The 18,378-nt window shown below is 35.4% G+C and overlaps 1 non-coding gene across 1 annotated transcript; it reads right to left on the reverse strand.

Moving 5' to 3' along the window:
* Positions 1-370: 370 nt before the first annotated feature.
* On the reverse strand, positions 371-477 carry LOC121218791 (small nucleolar RNA R71). Its single transcript, XR_005915268.1, has one exon. It is a non-coding gene; the product is annotated as a small nucleolar RNA R71 (small nucleolar RNA).
* Positions 478-18,378: the final 17,901 nt, after the last annotated feature.

The following is an 18,378-nucleotide window of genomic DNA, read 5'->3' on the forward strand; positions in this document are numbered from 1 at the left end:
GACTGAGACAAGCCCATTTGTGAGCATGTAGTACCAATTCTGGATGATTTGTACCTAGGGATAGTCAGACCACAAATTCTAGCTTTGCATTTTGAGTTGAAACTGATAATGTTTTAGATGTTGTAAATGGTAGGACAGTTTAGTGGGTTTCCTACTGAAGATCCACGGCTGTATTTAAGAATTTTCCTAGAAGTCTCTGATTTGTTCAGGCAACAGGGTGTTCCTGAAGACACCCTACGACTTAAACTATTTCCATATTCATTAAAAGATCGTGCCAGAGCATGGTTGAATGCTTTGCCATCAGGAACGGTGACATCTTGGAATGATCTTTGCCAAAGGTTTTTTATATAATCCGCCTACTATGAATGCTAAGCTTAGAAATGACATAACATATTTTTGACAATCAGATGATGAGACATTGTATGAAGCTTGGGAAAGATTTAATAAATTGCTTTAGAAATGTCCGATGCATGGATTACAGCACTGGACACAGATGGAAATGTTTTATAATGGGTTAAATATGTATACAAGGACGGTAGTTGATGCTTCTACCAATGGTACCTTGTTAGATAAATCCTATAATGAAGCATATGAAATTTTGGAAAGGATAGCAAATAATGATTATCGATATCCTACCAGGAGAGTTGAGACTAGTAGGAGAGCTGCTAGTACTGTGGAGCTCGCTGCAATCACTTCATTGATAGCCCAAGTATCATCTCTAGCTAACATGATCAAAACAATAAAGAGACCACTTACAGTTCAAGAGATGAAATCAACCGAACTATCGTGTATCGTCACGTGTGAATATGATATTTGAATTGTGGAAGTATACACGTTGAATAAAGTAATAAAGTGATGTAATAAAGTGATAAGTAAGATCATCTCCATAGGGATCAGATTAGGTATAAAAATGGTCAAGTTATGATAATGATTAATGTTATGGTAAAACTGAGTTAAGTACGCAGTGATAAATTAAAATAATAAGGATGAGTGCAAAATGTATATTGATTGATATTGGAAAATACTAAGGGAAAGCAAGAGCAAAAATGTAATGGGAATTACGAGAATAATTACGTGAAAAAAATGCAAGTGAATAAATAAATAACTAATAATGTTATGGAAAAGATGCTGCGACAACAGATTGAAGGTCTACGATGTTGATTGGAAGGTTGGGATTACTAAGAATCTACCTTTACTTTTAGTAATGCCTCAGCAAAGTCGTACTTAATCTACTGCTCAGAAGAATCCTAAAATGATATGCTTTTTTCGAGAGAAAGATCTCAAATTACCTGGCCCGTGTCTATATGCCTTAGCATGATACCTTGCATTGTTTTGTCTTCATTCTAGATGAACCCTGCTCTATGTCTAGAGTCTACTAGAAGTATCTCGAGTACTTTCTCATATCATTCAATCACGGTCCAACTACTCCAACCTTTTCAGAATTAGATTAGCTTATGGGCAAGTTGCACAGTCATCTATGTCTAAGGATTGCACGTATACAATTTAGAAATAAAAATAATTGAATGAAATAGTAAATTAATTCAGATCTGTGGTTCAACTATTAAAGAAAATAAACGTTTTCATCATTTAATCCCAACCTTATAAGATTTAGCTTATGGGTTGGTGATTAAAATTCATGTTTGAAATAACACCCAACATCGTTTTGATCAATTCAATTTATGAAGAACATAATAAGAAATAATAAAAGAACTTAGAAAGATGGTTGTCGCCAAATCAATCCTCAATCTAGTAGCACAACGTCATGTGATGATTGAGAGGGATTGGCTTTATGTTCCTCTTTTCGACTCTACTCAGCCGCTACCCTCTTATTGCTGCCTTTGGATCTCCACACCCTTTAGGGTTTCCACCTTTTGCTTTTTATAAGCTTTTCTTCCTAGGATAGCTCCAACAGCCCACGATATCTTCTCCTCTTCTTTAGGCAGATATTTTTGGTATAAGTAGAGTTGGGATGAAAATAGTCTGCGATGAGTGCTGACTCGATCATCTTCCTGAAATTGCCATGGCATACAAGGTGACAAACTGTCTAACCTTTTGCCCCGACAAATGTTCACTCCTTTATTTCTTTCTCCATATCATGCACCTGCCAAACCACCAAACACAATTCTTCCACATGCAATTAAAAGTATCTAGCATGCAAAAATAGTCCAAGCTCCTAATGCAAATGATAAAAATACTAATAAAATGTCCTAAAATTCCACTAAGTGTACCAAAGTACAAGAAAATATCTAAGTCTAAAGGTATGAAATATAACTCTTTTCAAGAGTTACCATTTATCTATTGTAAGGAAAATAATGTGTTTGATGAATGTCCATCAAACCCAGCTTTTCTGTATTACATGAGCAATTTCAACTGTAATAGTAATCCTTATTCCAAGACCAGCAATCCAAGGTGGAAGCAACACGTAAAATTTAGCTAGAATAACCAAGGAGTGGGAAATTCCAACAATGTTATTAGACAGAATGCCACAAGTACACCGCTTGGTTATAATCAGCCTATGCCGCGACAAAATGTTTAATAAAATTCAACATAATCTTCTTCATCTATTGAAACTTTGTTGAAATAATACATGGCCAAGAATGATGTCGTGACCCAAAGTTAAGCTGCATCCCTAAGAGCCTTGGAAAATCAAGTGGGATAGATTGCCAATGCTGTAAATTCGATACCTCAAGGAGCATTGCTAAGTGATACTGAGAATGTGAGATCACAAGGGAAGGAGAATTGCAAGGCTATTACTCTTAGAAGTGGTACTCAGTTGAATAAAGTTGTTAAAGATGCCATTGTTGAAGAGGAAGATTTGAGTATGACAGATCACAGAACCATCTATAAAGCAATCTACAACTAAAAAGACCAAATTTAGGAACATTGTAGCAGAATCAGATCATATGGTCAAACCGAATACCACAACAAAATAATATCAACAATCTAAAGGAAGGCCATTGCCACTTTTCCTCAACGATTCCAAAGTTCAAAGAAATATTTTTAGTTTAAGAGATTTTTGGAGGTCTTGAAGCAATTCTAGATCAACATATTATTGGTGGAAGCTTCAGAGCAAATGCCCAATTACGTAAAATTCACGATGTATAAATTGTCAAAAAAGTGACGATTAGGGGAATTTGAAACTGTTGCTCTCACGGAAGGGTGCAAAACGATGTTGATGAGTAAATTACACCTAAAGTTGAAGGACCCAGAGAGTTTTACTATTCCTTGTTCAATTGGAAATCATTATGTTGGTAAGGCATTATGTGATTTAGGAGCAATTATAAATTTAATGCCTATATTTATCTTTAGGAAGCTGGGAATTGGGAAGGCAAGACCCATCACAGTCATGTTGCAGCTAGCTGATCGATCTTACGCATATCCAGAAGGTAAAATTTAAGAGTGTTGGTAAGAGTAGATAAATTTATTTTTCCAGCCGATTTTATTATTTTAGAATGTGAAGCTAACAAAGATGTGCCGATTATTCTTGGAAGATCTTTTCTTGGTACAGGTAGAACATTAATTGATGTGAAAAAAGGTGAGTTAACAATAAGGGTAAATAATTCGCAAATTACTTTCAATGTATTTGATGCCTTGAAATGTGCCGAAAAAATAAGGAGTGTCATGCTATGGGGTTGATCGAAATAATTGTGGAGGAGTTTGTAAAATTTTTTTACGACAATTTTGATGATGAAGATCTATCTGAGCTAAGTGAAGCAGAAACACTTGTAGAACTCGGAGAAATCAGGGAGAGCAAGCAATTGATGGATAGACCAGGGAAGAAGTTTGAATCCTTGGATTTATCAGACCGTTATTTTAAACCTCTTAAACTTTCTATAGAGGAACCTCCCTCGTTGGAGTTAAAGCCTTTGTCATTGTATTTAAAGTATGCCTACTTGGGAGACAACAACACTTTGCCAGTAATTATATCTGTTGTAACAGCTTGATTTTCAATGATGTTGGAAATAGTGGTTTTGAAACCATAATTTTGATGAAATATTTCATGAATAGTACTAAATTAGTGTAATTATGAGGTCTATAGAGTCATATTAAAATCTGGTTGAGAAATTTTATTGTTTAGATAGCTTAATAATTAAAAAGGACTAAATTGTAAAAACTGCAAAGGTTGAGTAGCTAAATTAAAGGGTTTAAAAGGGAATTTTAACAATGGAAAATTAGTTAGTTGGATTTGATATAATTATGTTTAAGTAAGTGAATTAATTAGGCTTAATTATGATTTATTAAAGCTTAATTTAAAAAGTTAAAGTATTTAAAAAAATGCCATAAGTATATATATTAAATTAAACCTAAAATTTAAAGGAAAATTTCATTTTCACTTCATCTTTTCCACGGCTAAGAAAGGAAAAGCTAGGGTTTTCAACTTTAAATTTTAAACCTTGATTTGGTAAGTGTATTGATGCCCATTTTTAGTAATTTTTATGTTTTTAAGTTCGTATTAGTTTAGTCCATCTAAATTGAGGACCAATTTGTGAAACTATTAAATGTTATAAAATTTTCCATTGATGAATGAGGTTGTTTCTTAATGCTTTTGTTGAAATATGGAAATTTTTTGATAGTTTAGAATATTTTGAAAAGTGATTTTTGATGATTTTGATGTTTAGGGACTAAATAGATTAAATGTCAAATTATTTTTAATTGAGGTGAAATTATTGCAAATAGGAGTTGATATGAAGGTAGGAAACAATCGACTAACATGAGTGTTGAGTAAAAATGGATAATTTGCATGATTAAGGCGTAGAGATTAAATTGAATAAAATGAATGATTGAGGGGTAAATATGTAAATTTACCAAAAGGGACTCAATTAAATTATGTTTTTATTCAAATCAATGGAATGAAATTATTATTTTTAGAGCAAGAACGTGCTGATAATCGTGGAAAAGGAAAAATCGCGGAGTAGTCACAATACTTTGGAATATTCTGCAAAACAATCTAGTAAGTTCGTACGCTTAATTATACTCTGAAACGCTTACATTCTTGTTAACATGTTGTTAATTAACGTTGTTTCATATACTAGAATTACGCTTTATCAAGCCAAATCTTACTATTATATTGAATGAAGCTCAATTGAGCAAATCATATCGTTATATGGAATGGAGCTTAACTGAATAAATCTTACTATTCTACTGACTGATGTTTAGATTGATCAAATTCTACTGTTATAGTGAGTGAAGCTCAAATGAGTAGAAAACTACTTCATATCGATGAAAAGTTCAATCGAGCAATGCTCATCGAGTATACCGAACTACAAAATTAGTTATGATTACTGTTATATATTGTGTATAATGGAAATATCTAAGCTTAACTTGATTGAATCTATGTTGGAATGAAAAAGTTATAAATTTCTAAACGAACTTACTAAGTTATATTTAAGCTTACCTTTAAATTGTTTATTTTGTAGATCACATTTTAAAGCCTAAGAAGATCAGGTCAAAGCTAGGAATCACATTATCCGAGAACCTTGGCAGACTTAACTTCTCGGTTTTGGTATATGGAATGTAGTAGGACCTTATGTATTATCTTGTGAAATGCCTAGCTTTTGAGAAGTATGTTGTGAACTCTTACTTATTACTTAAATGTGTTTGAATTGTCATAGTGTAAATGGTATGTTATGAGTCAACTTGAGCCTATAATGAAATGGATATATGTTTATAGCTACAAGTTGGGAATGAATTGTGATGGAATACATTGAGGTGTCAAGGTTGATAAATGCTTTATGCATAAAGTGAATATGTGATTATGTTAAAGTGTGTAATTAAAAGTGTGTAGGTACTTATGACATAAGGGTGTGAAATTGAGCAAGAAATAGGTAAATTTGAGTTCACATAGCTTGAGACATGGGCGTGTGACTTGGTCATGTGAGGCGCACTGCATTGTGACGCGATCATGTGTCACCTGGTGGTCCTTTGTATGCAAGTCAGTGAGTTACACAACCTAACAGACGCCCTGGGACACAGGCGTGTGCGGCAAGTTCGAAAGTTACATGGCTTGGCACATGGGTGTGTGACCTTACTTAGAGAGTTACACGGGTGAGAACACGTACTGAGACACGAACTTGTGTCTCTAGTTTGAAGGTTAGACAGCCTAAGACACGGGTGTGTCTCTCAGTTGTGTGATGGCCACACGGCCGTGTGTCCCCTATTTTCAAATTTTGCTACTTTTCCCAAAATTTTCTAAATTGATTCAAATTGGTCTCGAATTGTTTCTAAGCTATTTTTAGGGCCTCGAGGGCTCGATTTAGGGACAATATGCATGTGAATGAATGGTTTATGATGTGAATAAAATATTGAATTATATAATGTTCAAATGTTTCTGGTTGTTTTATAATACTCTGTAACCCTAATCTGGCGATAGAGATGAGTTAAGGGTGTTACATTTAGTGGTATCAGAGTCACGGTTTAGTCGATTCATGGACTAAGTTTTCTGTGTTTAAAACTTAGAAGGTACATGCCGTAGAACCTGTGATAGTGTGATATAAATTGATCTAGTCTAAACCTATTTCTTTGTAGATTATAAAATATACCATAAGATATTGTATACGAGGAGACTAATGAAGTGGACAGTAATGTCTCGACTACAGACACTGGCACGAGTCACAGTATACCGATTCTACCGATGTTTGAAAATAAGGTTAAAAATATGTTTTTTGGACTGATGGCACGAAAAAATCCAATGATGCCCTGACCACCATTTCCTCCTGCACCACTTACAGTAACACCTATTGCTCCTCCTACGGTACCTCATGAAGTACCACCTGCTGTACCTCCTGTGATGCTGCCACCTCCTTCTCTAATGATTGGGTTGAATCGATAAATTCCTGCTGATAAAGTCAGGAAGTATGGGGCTGAAGAATTTCAGGGTAGATCAGAGGATGATCCTCTAAAGGCTAAATATTGGCTTAGAACTATTCAACGGGTTTTTAATGAAATGGCTTGTCCCCCTGAGGATTATCTTAGGTGTGTTGTATCAATATCGACAGAGGTGGAAATGTGTACCCGTTTTGATGATGGATTAAATGAAATGATCAAAATGATGATATGAGGCACTGAAATACAACAATTTGTAGTATTGTCTGACCGGGATCAGAAGATGGAGGAAATTCTTAACTAGAAGAGACAGAGAGAAAGAAAAGTGCGAGACTTCAATAAAAGAAAATTTCCTAGTAGGTTCTCCGTGCAGACACCAAAAAAAGCAATAGAAGAGGATAAATGTGTTACTATATAATCAAAATTTTCTAGCAGAAGCAGACCAAGATAGGCTGATTCAAAGTTACAAAATCGACCTGCTAATTGTATGTCTAGTGTTTGTAATGCCCCGAGACCGCTATGTGATTTCTGTGGTAAGCCACATTGAAGAATGTATGTATAAGGCAGGTGCATGTCTAAGATGTGCAATGACTAATCTTTTCATACATAATTGTCTGAAACCACCGGGAGAAAAAGATGATCAAAGTGTAAAACCCCCGCCAATGCCACAAAAGGGTAGATGCCCTGGTCAGAGCAGTAATGCAGGGATGAGCTGTATTGATGCTAGAGATGCTACCACTAGATCTAAGGTTAGGGCACCTGCCCGGACTTATGTTATACAAGCCAAAGAGGAGGTTGATGCGCCTGATGTTATTTCAGATATATTTTATCTTTTTGATGTTACTATATATGCTTTGATTGACCCTGGATCAACATATTCATATATTTGCACTGCATTAGCCACTGATAAAAATTTACTGGTTGAATCAACTGAATTTGATTTTCAAGTTACGAATCCACCGGGTCAAAGTGTAATAGTTAATTTAATTTGTCGCAAATGTCCACTAAAAGAACAGGGCTATGAGGTCTCTGCTGATTTGATGTTATTCCTTTTTTATGAGTTTGATATAATACTGGGCATGGACTGACTATCGTTACATGATGCAGTGGTTAACTGTAGACAAAAAAGTGTCAGTTTGAAATGCCCAATAGGTGAATTAATCACAGTTGAATTAGGCAGATTAAACTATGTTACCAGAGTCATATCGACGATTACCACACAAAAGATGATTTTTAAGGGTTGTGAAGCATTTCTGGCTTATATACTGGATACTTAGGATTATAAGTCAAAGTTGGATCAAGTACCTATTGTCAATGAATTTGCAGACGTATTTCCTGAAGAATTACTAGGTTTACCACCGAAACGTGAATTTGAATTTGTTATTGATTTGATATTGGGAACTATGCTGATATCGGTTCAACCGTATAGAATGGCACCGACTGATTTGAAAGAACTTAAAGCACAGTTGCAAGAATTATTAGACAGAAGTTTTATTCATCCGAGTGTTTCTCCTTGGGGTGCACCAGTACTGTTTGTGAAAAAGAAAGATGATACTTTGAGATTGTGTATAGACTATCGACAACTGAACAAAGTGACACTGAGGAATAAATATCCATTGCCTCGTATTGATGAGCTATTTGATCAGCTGGAGGGGTAACCGTGTTTTCTAAACTAGACATCAGATCAAGATATTATCAGATGCGACTAAAAGATTGTGCTATGATGGAGATTGAATTCAGAACCCGATATGGTCATTATGAATTTTTAGTAATGCCATTCGAATTGACTAATGCCCCTATTGTATTTATAGATGATATACTGATTTACTTGAAGTTGGATTTTGAACATGCTCAACACTTAAGGACTGTACTGTAGATTTTGCCCTAAAAACAATTGTATGAAAAATTCAGCAAATACGAATTCTGGCTTAAGGAAGTTGGGTTTCTAGGGCATGTGGTTTCTGATAAAGGGATACATGTTGATCCAAGTAAGATCTCAGCTATTACTAACTTAAAATCATGAAAGAATTTCACAGAGGTACGAAGTTTCTTTGTTTTAGAAGGATACTATTGACGTTTTGTTAAAAACTTCTCTATAATAGCTTTATCGATGACCAAGTTATTACAAAAGAATGTTCAATTTGTTTGGTCAGATGAATGCCAGTAGAGTTTTTGCCGATTGAAGAAGATTTTGACAGGAGCTCTTGTATTGACATTACCTGAATCTGGAAATGAATTTGTTATGTACATTGACATGTCGCTTAGTGGAATGGGATGTGTTTTAATGTAATCTGGAAAGGTAATCGCATATGCTTCTTGATAGTTAAAGCCTCACTAAAGAAACTATCTGACACATGATTTGGATTTAGCTACTATTGTGTTTGCCCTGAAAATTTGGCATCACTATCTTTACGATGAAAGGTGCCACATATTTAAAGATCGTAAAAGTCTGAAGTATCTGATGACTCAAAAGAAACTGAATTTGAGACAGTGTCGATGGTTAGAATTATTGAAAAATTATGATCTTGTAATTGATTATCATCCCGGGAAAGCTAACATGGTTGCAGATGCTTTATGTCAGAAATCGCTATTTGCTTTGAGAGCTATGAATGCACATTCAACACTAGAAGGTGATGGTTCTGTTGTAGCTGAACTCAGGACAAAATCATTATTCCTTCAGCGGATTCCAATGTTGCAAATGGGAGATCCAAAGTTATCTGCCAAACAGGAATAAATCCAGAATGACTTAACTACAGGGTTCACTATTGTGGATGAGAGTATGATGTATTTTTGTAACTAAATATGTGTATCGAATAACCCAGAGTTGAAACAAGAAATTTTATCAGAGGCTAGTAGTAGTACATACTCTATACATCCTGGTAGCACTAAAATGTGTAACGATCTAAATAAAATGTTTTGGTGGCTAAGAATGAAACATGAGATTTCTGAGTTTGAGGCTAAATGCCTAGTTGTCAGTAGGTAAAAGCTGAACATTAGGTACCATTTTGGTTGTTATAACCTATTAATATCCCTGAATGGGAATGGGAACGAGTTGCAATAGATTTTGTAATGGGACTTCCAATGATACCGAGATAGAAAGACTCAATCTGGGTTATTGTTGACCGACTGACTAAATCAGCTCATTTCATTCCAATTCGTACTGATTACCCGCTTGAGAAGTTAGCGGAATTATATGCATCATATATTGTTTGATTGCAGGAAGTGCCTATAACCATTATCTCTGATAGAGATCCAAGATTTACCTCAAGAATTTGTGGTAAGCTTCACGAGGCTCTGGTAATCAAGCTTAATTTCAGTACAACATATCACCCATAGACAGATGGGCAGTCAGAGTGAGTAATTCAAATTTTGGAAGATATGTTATGATGTTGCATCCTCGAGTTCGAAGGTAGCTGGGAAGGATATTTACAGTTGGTGGATTTTTCTTATAAAAATAATTGCCAATCCAGCAATAAAATGGCACCGTTTGACGCTTTATACGGAAGAAAATGTAGAACGCCACTGCACTGGTCAAAGTTGAGCAAATCTAAGCTCGCTGGTATCGATTTGATACGGGAAGTGAAGGATAAAGTGTGAATAATTTGTAATTATTGAAAAGCAACATTTGATCATCAAAAGTCTTATGCAGATTTAAACGAAAGGATATAGAGTTTACCTTTGGCAACCGAGTATTTCTAAAAGTCTCTCCTTAGAGAAAACTACTACGTTTCGGGAAGAAGAGAAAACTTAGTTTGAGAGTTATTGGATCATATGAGATTACTGAGTGAGTTGGCCCTGTAGCATACAGATTAGCATTGCCCTCAGAACTTGAGAAAATTCATAATGTCTTTCAAGTTTCGATGTTGAGACGATACCGGTTAGACCCTTCGCATGTAATCACTCCCTGTGAGATTGAGATACAACCAGGCTTATCTTATTTTGAAAAACCAATTAGGGTTTTAGCATGTGAAGTAAAAGAACTTCAGAATAAGAAAGTACTGCTAGTTAAAGTCTTATGAGATCACAGTACCCACATCTATTTACTGGTAAGAAATTTCAGGGACGAAATTCCCTAAGGGCACTGTAAGAGCCCAATTTTCAGTGGTGTCAGAAATAGTGGTTTTGAGACCATAATTTCGACAAAATATTTCGTAAATATTACTTAATTAGTATAATTATGAGGTCTGTAGATTCATATTAAAATTTTATTGAGGATTTTTATTATTTAAATAGCTTAATAATTAAAAAGGACTAAATTGTAAAAACTACAAAGGTTCAGTAGCTAAATTAAAGGGGTTAAAAGGGAAATTTAACCATGGAAAATTAGTTAGTGAGATTTTACAGAATTATGTTTAAATAAGTGAAGTAATTAGGCTTAATTATGATTTATTAAAGCTTAATTCAAAAAATTAAAGTATTTACAAAAATGCCATAAGTATATATATTAAATTAAACCTAAAATTTAAAGGAAAATTTCATTTTCACTTCATCTTCTCTACGACCAAGAAAGGAAAAGCTAGGGTTTTCAACTTTAAACTTTAAACCTTGATTTGGTAACTGTATTGATGTCTATTTTTAGTAATTTTTATGTTTTTCAGTTCGTATCAGTTTAGTCCATCTAAATCGAGGACCAATTTGTGAAAGTGTTAAATGTTATAAAAGTTTCCATTGATGAATGAGGTTGTTTCTTAAAGCTTTTGATGAAATATGGAAATTTGTTGATAGATTAGATTATTTTGGAAAGTGATTTTTGATGATTTTGATGTTTAAGGACTAAATTGATTAAATGTCAAATTGTTAGTAATTGAGGTGAAATTATTGCAAATAGGAGCTAATAGGAAGATAGGGAACATTCAGCTAACATAAGTGTTAAGGAAAAATGGATAATTTGCATGATTAGGGCCTAGGGATTAAATTGAATAAAATGAAAGAATGAGGGGTAAGTATGTAAATTTATTAAAAGGGACTCAATTGCATGAAATGGAATAAATTATGTTGTTATTCAAATCAGTGGAATGAAATTATTATTTTTAGATCAAGAACGTACAGATAATCGTGGAAAAGGGAAAATTCCGCAGTAGTCCCTGTACTTTGGAATATTCTGCAAAATAGCCCAGTAATTTCATATGCTTAATTATACTCTTAAACGTTTAAATTCTTGTTAACATGTTAATGAACGTTGTTTCATATACAGGAAGTATTCTCTATCAAGCCAAATCTTATTGTTATATTAAATGAAGCTCAATCGAACAAATGATACCCTTTTATTGAATGAAGCTTAACTGAGTAAATCTTACTGTTTTACTAACTGATGTCTAAATCAATCAAATTCTACTGTTATACTGAGTGAAGCTTAAATGATTAGAAAACTATGTCATACTGATGAAAAGTTTAATCGAGTAATGGTTACCAAGTATACTGAACTATTGAATTGGTTGTGATTACTGTTATAAACTGCATATAATGGAAATCTCTAAGCTTAAGTTGATTGAATCAATGTTGGAATAAAAAGGTCATAAATTTCTAAACGAACTTACTAAGCTATATTTAAGCTTACCTTTAAATTTTTCATTTTGTAGATCATATTTTGAAGGCTAAGAAGATTGGGTCGGTGATACGAATCACACTATCTAAGAACCTTGGTAGACTTGACTTCTCGGTTTTGGTATATGGCATGTACTAGAACCTTATGTATTGTCTTGTGAAATTCCTAGCTTTTGAGAAGTATGTTGAGATATGTTATGCATTTGAACAACTTGTGAACTCTTACTTATTACTTAAATGCGTTTGAAATGTCATAGTGTAAATGGTATGCTATGAGTCAACTTGAGCCTATAATGAAATGGATATATGTTTATAGTGTTAGATGTGTTTGTAGCTACAAGTTGAGAATGAATTGTGATGGAATACATTGAGGTGTTAAGGTTGATAAATTCTTGATCCATAGAGTGAATATGTGATTATGTTAAAGTGTGTTTGAAGTTGAATAGCATTTCCCATATGTGTAATTGAAAGTGTGTAGGTACCTATGCCATAAGGGTGTGAAATTGAGCAAGAAATAGGCAAATTTTAGCTCACACGGCCTGAGACACGGACGTGTGACTTGGCATTTGAGGCACACGGCCTTGCGACACGGCTGTATGTCACCTGATGGTTCTTTGTATTCAAGTCAATGAGTTATATAGCCTAACACACGGCCTGACACACGGGCGTGTGGGGAAACTTTGAGAGTTACATAGCCTGGCACACGGACGTGTGACACAAGCGTGTGACACGACTGTGTGACCCAACTCAGAAAGTTACACGGGTGAGGACACAAGCTGGGACACGGTCGTGTGTCTCCTATTTTCAAATTTTGCTACTTTTCCCAAAATTTTCTAAATTGATTCAAATTGGTCCCGAATTGTCTCTAAGCTATTTTTAGGGCCTCGAGGGCTTGATATAGGGACAATATGCATGTGAATGAATGGTTTATGATTTGATTATAATATTAAATGATATAATGTTCAAATATTTTTGATTATTTTGTAATACTTTGTAACCCTAATCCGGTGATGGAGACGGGTTAGGGGTGTTACATCTGTAGAATTGACACCTGATCAAGAAGTCATGTTGCTAGATGTTCTGAGGAGATATAAGAAGGCATTGGGATGGAAAATTACCGACATCAATGGAATCAACCCTTCTATCTTCATGCATAAGATTTTGTTGGAAGATTTCCATAACAATTCTATCAAACAGTAGAGAAGGTCGAACCTAATCATAAAGGAATTTGTTAAGAAGATCCTCAAGTGGCTCGATGCTGGAATTATATAACCTATTTCAGATAGTTCATGGGTGAGCCCTGTATAGTGTGTACCGAAGAATGGAGGTGTCACTGTAGTTAGAAATGATAACATCAAGCTTATACCAACTCGTACTGTCAAGGGATGGAAAGTATGCATGGACTATCACAAGCTTAAAAAAACAACTAGAAAAGACCATTTTCCTTTGATGTTTATCGATCAAATGTCAGATATATTAGCTGGGAAGGCCTTCTACTATTTCTTGGGCAGGGTATAACTAGATTGCCATAGCTCTCAGTGACTAAGAGAATACCACTTTCACATGTCCATATGGAACTTTCGCATTTAGAAGAATGCCATTTGGGTTGTGTAATGCCCCAACAAAATTTCAGCGTTGCATGATGGCAATATTCTTGGACATGGTGGAAAACTTTCTGGAAGTTTTCATGGAGGATTTATCAGTGTTTGGTAGTACCTTCGAGAGCTGCTTGAAGAACATAGAATTGGTTCTTTGTCGGTGTGAAGAAACTAATCTTTTTTTAAATTGGGAAAAATGCCACTTCGTAGTTTATGAATGCATTGTTTTTGGGACATAAAATATCATAGCAAGGGATTGGGGTAGACAAAGCCAAATTTGAGGTGATTAAAAAATTGCTGCCTCCCACCACTATAAAGGGTATCAGGAGTTTCTTAGGTCATGCGGGAATTTAGGGAAGATTTATTAAGGATTTCTTGAAGATATCCAAATCGCTGTCTGCTTTGTTATAACATAATAGACACTTCAATTTTGATGAACCTTGCTTGCGAGCATTTGAAGAATTGAAGAAGCAATTGCTCATAACACCGATTGTAATACCACCAGAGTAGACACTACCATTTGAACTTATGTGTAATGCTGGCGACTTTGCTGTAGGTGCAGTGTTGGAGTAAAGGAAAAATAAAGTATTTTATTCTATTACACAACCAGGACCCTGACAGACGTGCAATTCAATTACCACCACTGAATAAGAGTTATTCATTGTGGTATTCGTGTTTGATAAATTCAGATATTATTTAGTTGGTACCAAGGTGACAATTTATATAGACCACTCTGCTATCAGGTATTGGGTGACCAAGAAAGATGCCAAGCCAAGGTTGATCCGGTGGATACTTTTGCTGTAGGAATTTATTCTAGAAATTAAAGATAGAAAAGGGACTAAGAATCAAATGGATGATCACTTGTCGAGATTAGAAGCTGGACTTGAAGATGGCAATATTCAAATCATTAAGGAAGACTTCCTAGACGAGCAATTGTTAGTTTCCATGGTATTACTTTGGTATGCCGATATCGTGAACTTCTTAGTGGGTGGGTTGATGCCTCCCGATCTCAATAACCAAAGAAGAAGGAAATTTCCTCACGATACCAGAAACTATTATTAGGATGAGTCTTTCTTATTCAAACATTGTGCTGATCAAATAATTAGGAGATGTGTCCCTGATAACAAAATTCAAAGCATTTTGCAACATTATCATTCAGCTCCTTTTGAAGGACATTTTGGAGGCATGAGAACTGTTGCCAAAGTTCTCCAATCCAAATTTTATTGGCCGAGCATGTTCAAGGATGTTCATGACTTTTACTACGCATGTGACCGTTGTCAAAGGAGGGGCAACCTCTCTAGGAGGCATTGAGTTGAGTTGTTTGATGTGTGGGGACTAGAATTTATGGGTCCATTTCCACCCTCCTAGAGAAATTTATACATACGTGTGGCAGTTGACTATGTATCAAAGTAGGTTGAAGTTGTAGCTCTCCCTACTAATGATACCAAATCGGTGGTGAAGTTCTTGCACAAAAATATCTTCACAAGATTTGGTACACCTTGCACACTTACCAGTGATGAAGGCTCTAATTTTGATTGCAAATTCATTGCTAATGTCTTGCATAGGTATGCAGTGAAACATAAGATTGCCACGTAATATCATCCCCAAACTAATGTACACGTTGAAGTTTCTAATAGAGGAATTAAGCAATTTTTAGAGAAAGTGGTGAACCCACCTCGCATGGATTGGTCATCAAGAATGGATAAAGCTTGGTTGGATTATCGTACTCCATTCAAAACACCATTGGGGATGTCACCTTTTAAGCTGGTTTGTGGGAAGCCTTGCCATCTACCTGTTGAGCTGGAACATAAAGCATTTTAGGCTATTAAGAAGTTGAATATGGATTGGATCACTGTTGGACATAAACAATTATTAGAGTTGAATGAAATGGATGAATTCTGAGCTCAGGCATACGAGATCACTCAACTATATAAAGAAAAGGCCAAGCACTGGCAGGAAAAAAGGATTATGCCACGACAATTTGAACCCGAACAGCAGGGTTGTTATTCAAGTCTAGGCTCAAAATTTTCCGAGCAAATTAAATCGTTGGATCGTATATCCTCATGGAGTTATGGATGTTAAAGATGTTAATACTGGGCTCACATTTAAAATCAATGGGAAACGCTTGGAGTATTACTAGGGTGCTCTTATAACTCAAGATAAACAGTCTAATGATCTCTGAGATGTTTAACTTCAGTGTCTCGATGATTTTTTTTTGTTTTTAGTTTTGCTGATTTTTAATTTCTCTTAGATATTTAATTTGCTTGGTTTAATAAATTTTATTTTGTATTGCAGGTATTTACGTTTTTTATGGTAATAGAGGGTTCAGGCCCTATATTGCTCTTTAGCCCATCGGCAGTTGTTTCCCAAATATTTGGCCTTGCAAATATTTTTCCCTTTTCCCTCCAATTTTAGTCACACCACAATCATGCCATCATTCCCGCTCATCCACTTGCCTACGTCACCCCATTACTTTACCACCGTGTTATTTTTCTTTTACCCTAATCGTTTCATCTTTTTTTACAGTTAACCTAAGTTTTCTTTTTCTCCAAACTTATTTATATTTCTTTTACTCCAGCAAGTTTTCACTTTTTTCGTCTACCATTTGCTCTACCTTCTCCTAATGGCCAGGCATTTTACTCTGCAACCATTTGCTCTGCCACTACGCACATTTTTCAACCAAGTAGTAGAATATCGGTACAAACACAATATCTCCAAGTGTTCTTTTTGCTTGGAAAAAGGCTTGTTTTTTCAAGACGACGCCTTTATGAGATATGATGAGTCTATTTGTTTTTGTGGTAAAACATGGATGGAAGATTTTTTGTTTGCATTCAGAGGATGTTTTAACAAAGGTGGTTTGTAAGTTCTATGCTCATCTTACTTCTCCCAACAATGCTTTTATTTTTGTCTGAGCAGCATCAGTGCTCTTTGATGAATATTCTATCAATGCTCAGAATGGCGTATTTGATGTTCAAGATGAACACACTCAGTTTTCCCCTACAATCACTACGAATGGTCTGAAACATGTTCTTCAAGTCCTATGTGGGACAGGTACTAAGTGGACAGTGTTGAGACAGGAATATTACACCATGGAGAGGGCCTCTTTGAAACCCAAAAATAGGGTTTGGTAACACTTCCTTAAAACACGTCTAATTTTTTCCAGTCATAACTCCACGATGTCTAAGGAGCGGACGTTGCTGCTCCATTCCATCATAAAAGGAAAGAAGATAAATGTGGTAAAAATCATATTCAAAGAAGTTCACCGGTGCGTTTAGAAGAATGTGGGAACCTTAATTTTCCCTCTCTCATCACCGTGCTGTGATAGCGTGTGGATGTCTTTGTCCAGGCCAAAAAAGATGTTACTCCAAACAAAAGGGTCATTACAAAGCAAATTGTTGCGAAGTTTTCAGGGGAGGATTTGCCACGACATCCATCTCCTGGTTCTGCTTCTACCTCCTCTACCCTAACTTGTACCGCAACAACCCCCTTCACATTTAATAGTTTCTTTGAGCAGCAAGTGCTCACTTCATTCGAGAAGTTGCAAAGGCGATTCACTCTATTTGGGACCCAGCAACTGAGGATTGCTACAACTTGGCACGGGCACAGGAAAAAATGGCCATCTTTTAGGCCTATGTGGAAAGGAGAGACGCTATGATAAAGAGGTCCTGCAAAAGAATTTCACCAGGCCTATGCCTGCGTTTCCTAGCTTCCCTAAGGAATTTCACTTAGATGTAGACAAAGAAGAAGGTGAAGTAGAAGCCGATGAGAAAAACCCACATCTACACACCCTGTCACTAAAAGACAAGAAGTATAGGAACTTGCGAAGGATGACAAGACTGAATTAGTTGGTATTGGATATGACAATGATGGAGACGAAGAAGTTAACCCACCTTTTGCACCACCTACAGATGGCACTACAATTGTCCCACCTCCACAAACTGAACAAATGAAAGAGATAGATCATAAGATCAACAAGATTATTGATGACCACACCAAATCTTATGATGCAGAGGATGATGTGCTAATCCTTTCATTGAAATGGAAGCCACGCTACAGGCATGTTGCCCGGAAATCCACTCGCTCCAATTAAAGTAAAAAAAATCACTCCAAGCATTCAATTTTTAATGCCATTTGTTTCTCTTTTCCTTCCGTCATGCATTCATTATTTTTGTCATATCATTTTTTGTATATATTTATGTTTTCCATTATTGTTTCTTCTCTGTTCATGCATTGAGGACAATGCATCCCTTAGGTTTGGAGGTGTGTTGTATATATAGGATGCATTAGATATTTAGTTAAGTATGTTCATTTTATTATTTTTTTCAATTTTTTGTTCATTTTACCATAATATACATAAATGCTAAAGATTTTTAGACTGTGATGAGTATATTTTTGCTTATGATGTTCGATGAAG

This window comes from Gossypium hirsutum, chromosome D06 (assembly GCF_007990345.1).
Source record: "Gossypium hirsutum isolate 1008001.06 chromosome D06, Gossypium_hirsutum_v2.1, whole genome shotgun sequence".
Taxonomy (NCBI): Eukaryota; Viridiplantae; Streptophyta; class Magnoliopsida; order Malvales; family Malvaceae; genus Gossypium; species Gossypium hirsutum.